Genomic DNA, 13803 nt, shown 5'->3' on the forward strand with positions numbered 1-13803 from the left:
CCAAGGCAATCTCATCGGACTCGCCGAGTCCATTCAGTCCTTCATCCATACAGAGGCTTTTTAAGCCATGCTAAGGCTCCATATTGTAGATCCAGTCCCCCAAGGCATGTTTATCACGTAAAGTTGCAAACTTTACGTGCATGCAAAGCCCTAAAGTCTTACAATGACAAACTAAGCTTGCAATGGAGGATTTGCACTTAAGAAGAGTCTCATCTTTGTAAAAGATGGAAGCTTTATGGACTTAAACACCCAAGAGAGTTCAGATCTGAAATTACAACTTCAGATCTTAGCTTATACACAAGCAAAGCTTCCAAACATACTAGGAAAGCCCTAAAATCCACCCAAAAGAGATCTAGAATGAAATAAACCAAGGTAAAAGCCTAATACCTTCAAAAGGGTGCTAACTGGAGTAGATATCTGCTTCCCACAAGTTTCCTTGCTTCAATTTACTTGTTTCTCAAGTGTTTCTTCACCAAGATTCCTCTTCTAAGATTTAACACACCAAAGAGACACACACACACGATTTAGGGTTTAAGGGTGCCAAAGAGTTGTAAAGGGGAGGCTGGAGGAGGCCAATGATCCTTTAAATAGGGTGCAATACCTCGGAATTTAGGGCTTCATCTGGCAGCTCCTACTCGTCGAGTCCCATCTTGGACTCGGCGAGTAGGTCATGCGGACCAACCCGCTGCTACTTGACGAGTAGGGTAACCAACTCGTTGAGTAGACCTTGAAAACAAGAAAATTCTTATAAAATCGATACCTGAGAATTGGGGCATTACAATTCTCCCCCACTTGAACTAGACTTCGTCCTCGAAGTCTGCCGCGATGAAAAACTCCGGATAGTGCTCTCGCATCTCTGTCTCTGGCTCCCATGTCCACTCGGACCCCCTCCGATGCTCCCACTGTACCTTCACCAGAGGTATCTCCTTGTTCCGCAGAATTTTCATCTTCCTCTCCAGTATGGCCACAGGCCTCTCCACGGAATTTAGGTGCACATCGACCTGAATATCATCCAACGACACCACTGCCTGCTAATCCATAATTCACTTCCGCAACTCCAAACATGGAAAGTACAGTGGATCCAACTAAGCTCCTCCGGTAGCTCCAACCTATAAGCCACCTTGCCAACCCTGGTAATGATCTTGAACGGCCCAATGTAACGGGGACCCAATTTCCCCCTCTTCTCGAAGCGAATCACACCCTTCGAGGGTGAGATCTTCAGGAGTACCATATCACCTACTTGAAATTCTAACTCAGATCGTCGCCTATCGGCCTAACTCTTCTGCCGACTCTGGGCGGTCTGCAATCGCTGCCTAATCTACTAAATCTTCTCGGTAGTCTGCAAGACTACTTCCGTTCGCCCCATCACCCTTTGTCCAACCTCACCCCAACAAACCGGGGGTGCGGCATCTCCGCCCATAGAACAGCTCGAAAGGCGGGGCACCAATGCTGGAATGATAGTTGTTGTTGTAGGCGAACTCTGCAAGTGGTAGGTGGGAATCTCAACTCCCACCGAAGTCAATGACGCACACCCTCAACATATCCTCGAGGGTCTAAATGGTCCGCTCGCTCTGACCGTCGGTCTGTGGATGGAATGTTGTGCTAAAATGCAACCACGTGCCCAGTTCCTTGTGGAAATTTTGCCAGAAACGGGAGGTAAACCTAACATCTCGGTCGGAGACAATTGAGACTGGAACCCCATGGAGAGACACGATCTCGCGGACGTACATTTCGTCCAACCTCTCGGCCGAAGAACTATCCCGAATAGCCAAGAAATAGGCACTCTTGGTCAATCTATCAACGATGACCCATATAGCATCAAATCCCTTCGCCGTCCTTGGCAACTTGGTAATGAAGTCCATCGTGATCTGTTCCTATTTCCACATGGGAATCTCTAGAGGCTGCAACATACCATGCGGCCTCTGATGCTCGGCCTTGACCATCCTACAAGCCAAACACCTCTCGACATACCAAGTGATTTCTCGCTTCATACATGGCCACCAATAACTCAAAATCAGGTCTCGATACATCTTGGTGGCCCCCGGTGAATAGGAGAAGTGAGACTTATGAGCCTCCTCGATGACTATCTATCTGACCCCACCAAACATTGGAACCCATACCCGACCGCATTGGGTCAATAATCCTCGGCTATCCTGCACAAACCGGGTGTTCTTACCCTTGATCCTCTCCAATTTCTAGTTCTCCGGTCGCATGCCCTTAATCTGAGCATCCCTGATCAAGCTCATAAGCGGAGAATCAAACCGTTATCCTCATACACATTTTTGGGGTGGAAGACCTAGCTATCTTAGGGCTCAAAGCATCCGCCACCACGTTCTCTTTACCGGGGTGGTAAAGGATCTCGCAGTCGTAGCCGTTGATTACATCCAACCACCTACGTTGCCTCATGTTTAGGTTCGGCTGATCCATGATGTGTCTCTAACTCTTGTGATCTGCGTATATGGTACAACGAACCCCATATAAGTAATGTCTCCATATCTTGAGAGCGAACACCACCGCTCCCAGCTCCAGATCATGAGTAGGATATCTCGTCTCATGTGGCTTCAGCTGCCGCGACGTGTAGGTTATCACCTGTCCTCTCTGCATGAGGACCACCCCTAAACATGTGATGGAAGATCATAGAACACCACAAAATCATCCACTCCCTCCGGGAGTGTCAAGACCGGAGCCTCGCACAAACACTGGCGGGGAGTCTCAAACGCCCTATGCTGCTCCGGTCCCCACCGGAAATCCACTCCCTTCCTCGTCAGACGAGTGAGGGGTAATGAAATCTTAGAGAAATCCCAAATAAACCTCTCGTAGTACCCTGCTAAACCCAGAAAGCTCATGATGTCCGAAGGAGACCTCGGCACCTCCCACTGCATGATTGCCTCGATTTTAGCCGGGTCGACCAAAATCCCCTCCTGGTTAACGAGATGTTCGAGGAATTGGACGTCTCGCAACCAAAACTCACACTTCGAGAACTTGGCATACAACCGTTCTCGTCTTAGAACTCCCAATAACTCCCTGAGGTGCTCCCCGTGCTCCTCTCGGGTCTTGGAATATACCAAGATATCATCTATGAACACAATGACCGAGCGATCAAGCATCGATCTACATACCCGATTCATCAGGTTCATGAATACTGTTGGCGTGTTGGTGAGCCCAAATGGTATCACCATGAACTCGTAATGACCATAATGAGTTCGAAATGCGGTCTTCTCCACGTCCTCCTCTTTGACCCGGACCTGATGATACCCCGACCTCAAATCAATCTTGGAGAACCAAGATGCACCCTGTAATTGATCGAAGAGATCATCTATCCTAGGGAGTGGATAACGGTTCTTCACCATCAACTTGTTCAACTCCCTATAATCAATGTACATCCGGTGTGAACCGTCCTTCTTCCTAACGGAGAGGATCGGTGCTCCCCATGGAAAACTTCTAGGTCGAATGAACTGCTTGCCCAACAGTTCCTACATCTGTGAAGACAGCTCCTGCATCTCGGGTGGCGCCAACCGGTGCGGATCCTTACGGCGCCTTGGCGATAGGTGCCGCACCCAGCACCAGGTCGATCCGGAACTCGACCTGCCTCTCCAGAGGTATCCCTGGCAACTCCTCAGGGAACATGTAACGCCTATGTTTCCGGGCTTGCCATTATTAGCAATGTAATAGTCTAGGTTAACCTTTGTAACCCGTTTTGAAATAATAAGAATGTATTATTTGAGTATTATGTGTTTTGTGCTTAATTGCTTAATTATGTGGCCTGATTAATTAAGAATGTAAAAATAAGCGTCAAAATTTAACTGTAAAATGAACTTAAAATCTTTGGTTAATGTTGTAGTAGTTGAAACGAGGTTTCCGAATATATATAGAACGCCCAAATCTGACTTCGTATGAGGAAGTTATGATTTATCGAAGTTTCGACTTAACGATGTGCAACCTGAAATACTCGATTTGAGATCGAGCGGTTTTTAGCCGAAGCAATCTAAATGAGAATCGAAGATCTCATTGTTGGTATCGAAGCGATAAAAAGTTAGGCGAGAACGGACGTCAAACGAAGAAGTTACGAATTTATAACGAAGTTTTTCTGTCGCGACCTATTAAAAATAAATAATAAAAATAAAGTCAAAATTAGCAGACGGAGTCTAAACGAAAGTCGTAGAGCGTAGTCTCACCTTTCCGTGGATATAAAGAACGTCGAAAACGGAGTTCGTATGAAGAAGATATGAATTTCCGAAGTTTATTAATCATTTTGTATTTAAATTTAATCATTAATTCGGAAGCATTATCCGAAGGCGAGTCATCGATCTGATCCGAGGTACGCCCAGCGTACGCGAGTACGCCCCGCGTACTCCGAAGAGTGTCGACACTTCGGGTGACGCATGCAGTGACGATTTCGGAAGCAGTACGCGTTGCGTACTGCAGTACGCCCCACGTACTCCGAGGCTCCAGCCTCCTATAAATAGGATGCGAAGGCAGCCGAGTCTTTTGCCAATTTCTTCTCTTCTCTCTCCCGTTTTGCATCGTTTTGCGTGCCAGAAATACCCCGAAGCCCTGGTATTATTCTCTAGCCCCGAGGCAAGTCCCGAGATCCCGAAGATTCCGAGAAGTGCGGTTCCCAAGCCGAAGCTCTGCCCGTGAGAAGTTCGATTTTGTGGAGATCTTCCAGATCTGCTGTGGATTACTACTTCTGCAAGTCGTAGTGCTGTCCGATCATCTTCTGATCAAGTGAGTGTATACTACCTTTCATAAACACGATAATAATACAAGTGCGGTTTGAGTGTATTAAGTAAATTGTGGTTTATATGTGTGAGGGTGCAGTTACTTTCTTCTAACAAGTAACTATGAAGTATTTTATGCGATATACTTGGTATGCGTATATTTTGTGATTGTATGCGTGAATGGATATTCACTTTATTCCATCTCATAGATCTGAACTGCTTTCTATGAAATACGTGTTATGTGGTATGCCTCATCTGTTATATGGAATATATATTGAATGAAAATGATATACAGGTTTTAAACTATGTATGAAAATATATTCTTATCTACTAATATGTTGGGTAGAACATGGGTAGATAGTTGGTGTGTAATAAACAGATGAGAGGCCTCGATGTTGTTGTTGTTGTTGATCTAGTTATTCAGCGGAGTATGGATAACGACCACGGACTCTTTCTAGACAGTCCAGTGGAACGCTAGCAGGTTCATAACCTGTAGGTGTTGTGAACGATGTGTTCACAGGTGTACTCTATCCCCCTCATGGTTGCCTTTAGGATATCTATTGTTGAGGAAACCCCTTCGCAGTGATGTCCGTCCCGATGAAAATCCTAGATTAGGTCCCTTGAGATAATTGTTGTTTTAGGGACGTAAAGTGAGGATAACGGGAATGGGTAATCGGGATAGTGATTGGTTGGTGAAATTAAATATAACTTATTTATTGTGGGTTGAAAACCCTATATGCTCACCAGGCTCCCAAGCCTGACCCACTCAGTTTTATTTGTATTACAGGAAGTGGCACAAGGGTGTAAGATGGATGGATCATCTTGTTGTTTTGTTTACAAGTCTGTATATGTATATATTTGTTGAATGACTTGTAATGTTTATCGTTTATGCTTCATGGTCTGTATCGGAACATGACATCTCGAGTTTTGATTATATAATGAAATGCATCTCTTGATGAAATGCTTTGATAAATATTATTTTATCATGTTTTGTTTTGGGAACAAATTCCGCAACTCTTTCAAATCAAAAGGATTTACTCTGAAATTATTTAAAAGCATAAATGAAAATGTGTGTCTGTTGGATTTTAGACACGAGCACTAGTTTATTTTAGGAAAGTTGCCTAAAATGCTTTATGTGCTAAATGTTATATGTTGCCATATATGATATTAATTGTTCGGATCTACGGCCTGTTGCCGACCGGATCTGGAAACCTTATGTGTGTAGGATTCTAAGCGTATGCCTACGTTATTAGAACTAGCATGTAAACGTTTCGGAGTAATAAGGATGATTTGAATATCTATCGTGAATGAGGATCTAATTTCACCTTATTCGGTGTGTAGATCAAAATGGTGAGAACAAGGAGTGGCGTTGGAAATGCGGATGAAAATAGGAATCAACCGCCAGTGATTGAGCAAATACCTGTTGTAGCAGCAGCACCAGAACCAATAACAATGGCTGCGGTGCAAGCCATGATTCGAGTTATGCTAGCCGAACAAAGGGAGGAGATGCGACAAATGTTGCATAATAATAGGTATGAATCTGTCATACCTATTGAGGAACCTAAATTGATTCCCGAGCAATCGGAGGAAAGGAACAATAGTCGCATGATGAGTCAAGTTGGGACTCAAGGAGAACGAAGGAACGATCCAGAAAGGAGAAACAACAAGGATGGGCGAATGTACAAGAACTTCTTGGGCGCCAAGCCGCCAAGTCTTTTTGGAAGCCCGAAGCCTGTTGAGATAATGGATTGGATCTCTGAAATGGAGATGGTATTTGAAAGTTGCGACTGTAGCAACAAACAGAAGACCGTATTTGCGGTTAGACAACTGAAGACTGGAGTCTTGAGTTGGTGGAAGTTGTTGGCAGATACTATGCCACGAGGAGAAGCCCTAAAAATGTCATGGGAGGAGTTCTTGGAACAACTGAGGGTGCAGTATTGTTCAGAGATAGATCTGATTGATCTGAACAATGAGTTCCAAAACTTAAAGAAGGGGAAGATGAGCATAGATGAGTATGCTACTGCATTTACTGAGAAGATGAAGTTGTTTCCGTACCTAGTGCCCACGGAACTCTCCAAGATTGAGAGGTTTGCTAATGGACTGCCTGCCGACTTTGGTCCGACAGTCAAGATGGCAACTTCCCTGAAAACGGCTGTTCGTGCAGCTAAGAATGTGGAGGCCCAACAGAAGGAAAAGGGTCTGGAAAGAATAGATGTTGGTGAAAAGAGGAAGTTCGATGGAACTTCAGGGCCCAACAAGAAAAACAAGTTCTCGAAGTCTGGTTCGAGGGGAGGTGGAAGTGAAGCGAAATGGTGCGACAAATGTAAGAAGAAGCATCATGGAAAATGTGAGGTGGCGAACACATGTTACAAGTGTGGAAAGCCAGGGCACTATGCCAATGAGTGTACCCTCACAAAGAAAGTTTGCTATGGTTGTGGTGAGGAGGGTCATATGTCGAGGGACTGCGCGAAGAAGAAGGAGGCAGCTAGACCCAACATTCCGCCAAAGCCAAAGGCGAGAGCATTCCAGATGACACTGGAAGCTGCTAAGATGAAGCTGATGTCGCTTCAGGTACCTTTCTCGTTAACAAATTGCCTGCCCAAATTTTATTTGATTCTGGAGCCAACTACTCCTTTATATCGCATGAATTTGGTAGAAAGCTAGCTTTGCCTGTTGTTAGACTAGATAATGCCTTATTAGTTTAAGTTGCTAGTGGCAAGTTTGTACCTGTTAGCTATCGTATGAAAAACATCTTAATTGACTTGAATGAGAATAAGTTCCACGAGGAATTATTGTCTATCGAACTTAATGGTTTCGACACCGTATTGGGAATGGATTGGCTTAGCACCAATAACGCCGAAATTTTATGCAAGAAGAAAATAGTCAAAGTAAACCCGCCTGGGAAAGATTCGTTTATGGTATATGGAGATAAACGCAGAGTAAATTCTGGAATCATTTCTCTAATGAAAGCCAGAAAATGTTTGACCAAGGGGTGTACATCATACTTAGCATTCGTGATCGATGCTAAGAAGGAAAAGAAGGTGATGCAAAATATTCCTGTTGTGTGTGATTATCCGGAAGTATTTCCCGAAGATCTTCCTGGATTACCGCCCGATCGACAAGTAGAATTTCGTATCGACTTGTTGCCCGGAACAACGCCAATTGCAAAAGCACCTTATCGATTAGCACCGACGGAGATGAAGGAGCTAATGATGCAACTTCAGGAATTATTGGACAAAGGTTTCATTAGACCTAGTTCATCACCCTGGGGAGCTCCGGTGTTATTTGTAAAGAAGAAAGATGGAAGCATGAGAATGTGCATTGATTACAGAGAGCTGAACAAGGCAACAATAAAGAATAGATATCCGTTGCCGAGGATTGATGACCTGTTTGATCAATTGCAAGGTTCGAGCTATTTCTCGAAGATCGACCTAAGGTCAGGATATCATCAGCTAAAAGTAAGAGAGCAAGATATAGAGAAGACTGCATTTAGAACTAGATATGGACACTACGAGTTCTTGGTTATGTCGTTTGGACTAACCAATGCTCCGGCAACGTTCATGGATTTGATGAATAGGGTTTGTAATCCTTTCCTTGATAAATCTGTGATAGTGTTCATAGACGACATTCTGATTTACTTGAAAAGCCAGGAGGAGCATGACAGACACTTGCGGGAAGTGTTAGAAGTTTTGAAGAAGGAGAAGCTATATGCAAAGTTCTCCAAATGTGATTTTTGGATTCGTGAAGTCCAATTCTTGGGTCACGTGGTCAACCAAGAAGGGATAATGGTTGATCCAGCAAAGATTGAAGCTGTAACGAAGTGGGAACAACCGAAAAGTCCCACGGAGATCCAAAGCTTTTTAGGATTAGCCGGATATTACCGAAGGTTTATCCAAGGCTTTTCTTCGATTGCTACTCCGTTGACAGCTTTGACCCACAAAGGAGCTACTTATGCTTGGAGTGATAAGCATAAAGAAGCATTCGAGAAGCTAAAGAAGAAGCTATGCGAGGCAACGATACTTTCTCTACCCGATTGAGTTGAAGACTTCGCTGTTTATAGCGATGCGTCTGGGGTTGGATTGGGTTGTGTTTTGACCCAAAGAGAAAAGGTGATAGCATATGCGTCTCGACAGCTGAAAGAGCATGAAAAGAACTACCCGACTCATGATTTGGAGTTGGCAGCGGTAGTTTTCGCTCTGAAAATATGGAGGCATTACCTCTATGGCACGAAGTGCAAACTTTTCACTGATCATAAGAGTCTCCAATATCTCTTTAATCAGAAAGAATTGAATATGAGGCAACGACGCTGGCTAGAATTACTTAAAGACTACGACTGCGAGATACTTTACCACCCCGGTAAAGCTAATGTTGTTGCTGATGCTCTCAGTCGGAAAGTCAATCTTGAAAGGAAAAGGCCAAGAGCGTTGAGAATTGAAGTTGTCTCGACTATTTTGGAAAGTATAAAGAAAGCTCAGAGCGAAGCTGCTGAGAAGAATGACCGAAAGGAAGAACGTTTGGGCAAAACGTTGGTGTTCGGTGTAAACAGTCATGGACTGAAGGTGTTCCAAGATCGGATTTGGATACCTAAGACAGGAGGAGTCAGAGATCTTCTGATGGAAGAAGCTCACAAGACCATGTACTCGATTCATCTGGGTAGCACTAAAATGTATAGGGACCTGAAACCCTACTACTGGTGGCCGACGATGAAGCTTGATGTTGCAAAGTATGTGGCCGAGTGTGTGACTTGTGCGAGAGTCAAGACACAACATCAAAAACCGTACGGGAGTTTAGAACCTTTACATGTACCTATGGGTAAGTGGGAAGACATTGCTATGGATTTTGTCACTAAACTGCCCAGAACAAAGAATGGTCACGACATGATTTGGGTGGTCGTTGATCGATTCACTAAGAGTGCGCATTTCATAGCAGCCAAGGAGAAATGGTCTATGGAAAAGCTTGCGAATCCTTACGTGAAGGAAATTGTGAGGCTTCACGGTGTTCCGTTAACGATTGTGTCGGATCGTGATAGCCGTTTCACCTCACGATTTTGGAAAATTCTACAAGAGGAATTGGGTACCAAGTTGTGTTTAAGTACAGCTTACCATCCGCAGACTGATGGTCAGAGCGAACGAACGATACAATCAGTTGAAGATATGCTGAGAGCATGTACTCTGGAATTCCTAGGTAATTGGGATGAACATTTACCGTTGGTAGAATTTTCCTATAATAATAGTTTCCACTCGAGCATTAAGATGGCACCTTACCAAGCTTTGTATGGACAGAAGTGTCGTACGCCGTCTTGTTGGCTTGAGGCTGGGGAAAAGCAGTTTATGGGACCGGAGATGGTTCATCAAACTGCTGAAAAGTTGAAAATAATTAGGGAAAGAATGTTAGTAGCTCAGGATCGTCAAAAGAGCTATGCTGACAAGAAGCGGAGACCGGTAACTTTTGAGGTTGGGGATTCGGTTTTGCTTAAAGTCTCGCCGTGGAAGGGACTTATAAGATTTGGAAAAAGGGGAAAGTTGAGTCCAAGGTTTATTAGACCGTTTAAAGTTCTTCAGAGGATTGGGAACCAAGCTTACAAGCTCGAATTACCAGAAGAACTGAATGGAATTCATAACACTTTTCGTGTGTGTTATTTGAGGAAGTTCACGGGAGAAGTTCCTGACATAATTCCAATCTCTGAATTGAGAATTGATGAGAACAAAAGGTTAATTGAAGAACCAAAGGCAATTGTTGACCGAAAGACTAAGAAATTGCGACGCAGGATGGTTGGGTTAGTGCTTGTCCGATGGAAACACACGAATGGGCCGAATCTCACCTGGGAGACGGAGAGTGACATGATGGGTCGCTATCCGCATTTGTTTGATGATGTGTGATTCCGGGGACGGAATCATTCTAAGGTGGAGAGAATTGTAATGCCTGTGTTTCCGGGCTTGCCATTATTAGCAATGTAATAGTCTAGGTTAACCTTTGTAACCCGTTTTGAAATAATAAGAATGTATTATTTGAGTATTATGTGTTTTGTGCTTAATTGCTTAATTATGTGGCCTGATTAATTAAGAATGTAAAAATAAGCGTCAAAATTTAACTGTAAAATGAACTTAAAATCTTTGGTTAATGTTGTAGTAGTTGAAACGAGGTTTCCGAATATATATAGAACGCCCAAATCTGACTTCGTATGAGGAAGTTATGATTTATCGAAGTTTCGACTTAACGATGTGCAGCCTGAAATACTCGATTTGAGATCGAGCGGTTTTTAGCCGAAGCAATCTAAATGAGAATCGAAGATCTCATTGTTGGTATCGAAGCGATAAAAAGTTAGGCGAGAACGGACGTCAAACGAAGAAGTTACGAATTTATAACGAAGTTTTTCTGTCGCGGCCTATTAAAAATAAATAATAAAAATAAATTCAAAATTAGCCGACGGAGTCTAAACGAAAGTCATAGAGCGTAGTCTCACCTTTCCGTGGATATAAAGAACGTCGAAAACGGAGTTCGTATGAAGAAGATATGAATTTCCGAAGTTTATTAATCATTTTGTATTTAAATTTAATCATTAATTCGGAAGCATTATCCGAAGACGAGTCATCGATCTGATCCGAGGTACGCCCAGCGTACGCGAGTACGCCCCGCGTACTCCGAAGAGTGTCGACACTTCGGGTGACGCATGCAGTGACGATTTCGGAAGCAGTACGCGTTGCGTACTGCAGTACGCCCCACGTACTCCGAGGCTCCAGCCTCCTATAAATAGGATGCGAAGGCAGCCGAGTCTTTTGCCAATTTCTTCTCTTCTCTCTCCCGTTTTGCATCGTTTTGCGTGCCAGAAATACCCCGAAGCCCTGGTATTATTCTCTAGCCCCGAGGCAAGTCCCGAGATCCCGAAGATTCCGAGAAGTGCGGTTCCCAAGCCGAAGCTCTGCCCGTGAGAAGTTCGATTTTGTGGAGATCTTCCAGATCTGCTGTGGATTACTACTTCTGCAAGTCGTAGTGCTGTCCGATCATCTTCTGATCAAGTGAGTGTATACTACCTTTCATAAACACGATAATAATACAAGTGCGGTTTGAGTGTATTAAGTAAATTGTGGTTTATATGTGTGAGGGTGCAGTTACTTTCTTCTAACAAGTAACTATGAAGTATTTTATGCGATATACTTGGTATGCGTATATTTTGTGATTGTATGCGTGAATGGATATTCACTTTATTCCATCTCATAGATCTGAACTGCTTTCTATGAAATACGTGTTATGTGGTATGCCTCATCTGTTATATGGAATATATATTGAATGAAAATGATATACAGGTTTTAAACTATGTATGAAAATATATTCTTATCTACTAATATGTTGGGTAGAACATGGGTAGATAGTTGGTGTGTAATAAACAGATGAGAGGCCTCGATGTTGTTGTTGTTGTTGATCTAGTTATTCAGCGGAGTATGGATAACGACCACGGACTCTTTCTAGACAGTCCAGTGGAACGCTAGCAGGTTCATAACCTGTAGGTGTTGTGAACGATGTGTTCACAGGTGTACTCTATCCCCCTCATGGTTGCCTTTAGGATATCTATTGTTGAGGAAACCCCTTCGCAGTGATGTCCGTCCCGATGAAAATCCTAGATTAGGTCCCTTGAGATAATTGTTGTTTTAGGGACGTAAAGTGAGGATAACGGGAATGGGTAATCGGGATAGTGATTGGTTGGTGAAATTAAATATAACTTATTTATTGTGGGTTGAAAACCCTATATGCTCACCAGGCTCCCAAGCCTGACCCACTCAGTTTTATTTGTATTACAGGAAGTGGCACAAGGGTGTAAGATGGATGGATCATCTTGTTGTTTTGTTTACAAGTCTGTATATGTATATATTTGTTGAATGACTTGTAATGTTTATCGTTTATGCTTCATGGTCTGTATCGGAACATGACATCTCGAGTTTTGATTATATAATGAAATGCATCTCTTGATGAAATGCTTTGATAAATATTATTTTATCATGTTTTGTTTTGGGAACAAATTCCGCAACTCTTTCAAATCAAAAGGATTTACTCTGAAATTATTTAAAAGCATAAATGAAAATGTGTGTCTGTTGGATTTTAGACACGAGCACTAGTTTATTTTAGGAAAGTTGCCTAAAATGCTTTATGTGCTAAATGTTATATGTTGCCATATATGATATTAATTGTTCGGATCTACGGCCTGTTGCCGACCGGATCTGGAAACCTTATGTGTGTAGGATTCTAAGCGTATGCCTACGTTATTAGAACTAGCATGTAAACGTTTCGGAGTAATAAGGATGATTTGAATATCTATCGTGAATGAGGATCTAATTTCACCTTATTCGGTGTGTAGATCAAAATGGTGAGAACAAGGAGTGGCGTTGGAAATGCGGATGAAAATAGGAATCAACCGCCAGTGATTGAGCAAATACCTGTTGTAGCAGCAGCACCAGAACCAATAACAATGGCTGCGGTGCAAGCCATGATTCGAGCTATGCTAGCCGAACAAAGGGAGGAGATGCGACAAATGTTGCATAATAATAGGTATGAATCTGTCATACCTATTGAGGAACCTAAATTGATTCCCGAGCAATCGGAGGAAAGGAACAATAGTCGCATGATGAGTCAAGTTGGGACTCAAGGAGAACGAAGGAACGATCCAGAAAGGAGAAACAACAAGGATGGGCGAATGTACAAGAACTTCTTGGGCGCCAAGCCGCCAAGTCTTTTTGGAAGCCCGAAGCCTATTGAGATAATGGATTGGATCTCTGAAATGGAGATGGTATTTGAAAGTTGCGACTGTAGCAACAAACAGAAGACCGTATTTGCGGTTAGACAACTGAAGACTGGAGTCTTGAGTTGGTGGAAGTTGTTGGCAGATACTATGCCACGAGGAGAAGCCCTAAAAATGTCATGGGAGGAGTTCTTGGAACAACTGAGGGTGCAGTATTGTTCAGAGATAGATCTGATTGATCTGAACAATGAGTTCCAAAACTTAAAGAAGGGGAAGATGAGCATAGATGAGTATGCTACTGCATTTACTGAGAAGATGAAGTTGTTTCCGTACCTAGTGCCCACGGAACTC

Source organism: Lactuca serriola, chromosome 3 (assembly GCF_051521515.1).
Source record: "Lactuca serriola cultivar US96UC23 chromosome 3, Lser_US96UC23_V15, whole genome shotgun sequence".
NCBI lineage: Eukaryota > Viridiplantae > Streptophyta > Magnoliopsida > Asterales > Asteraceae > Lactuca > Lactuca serriola.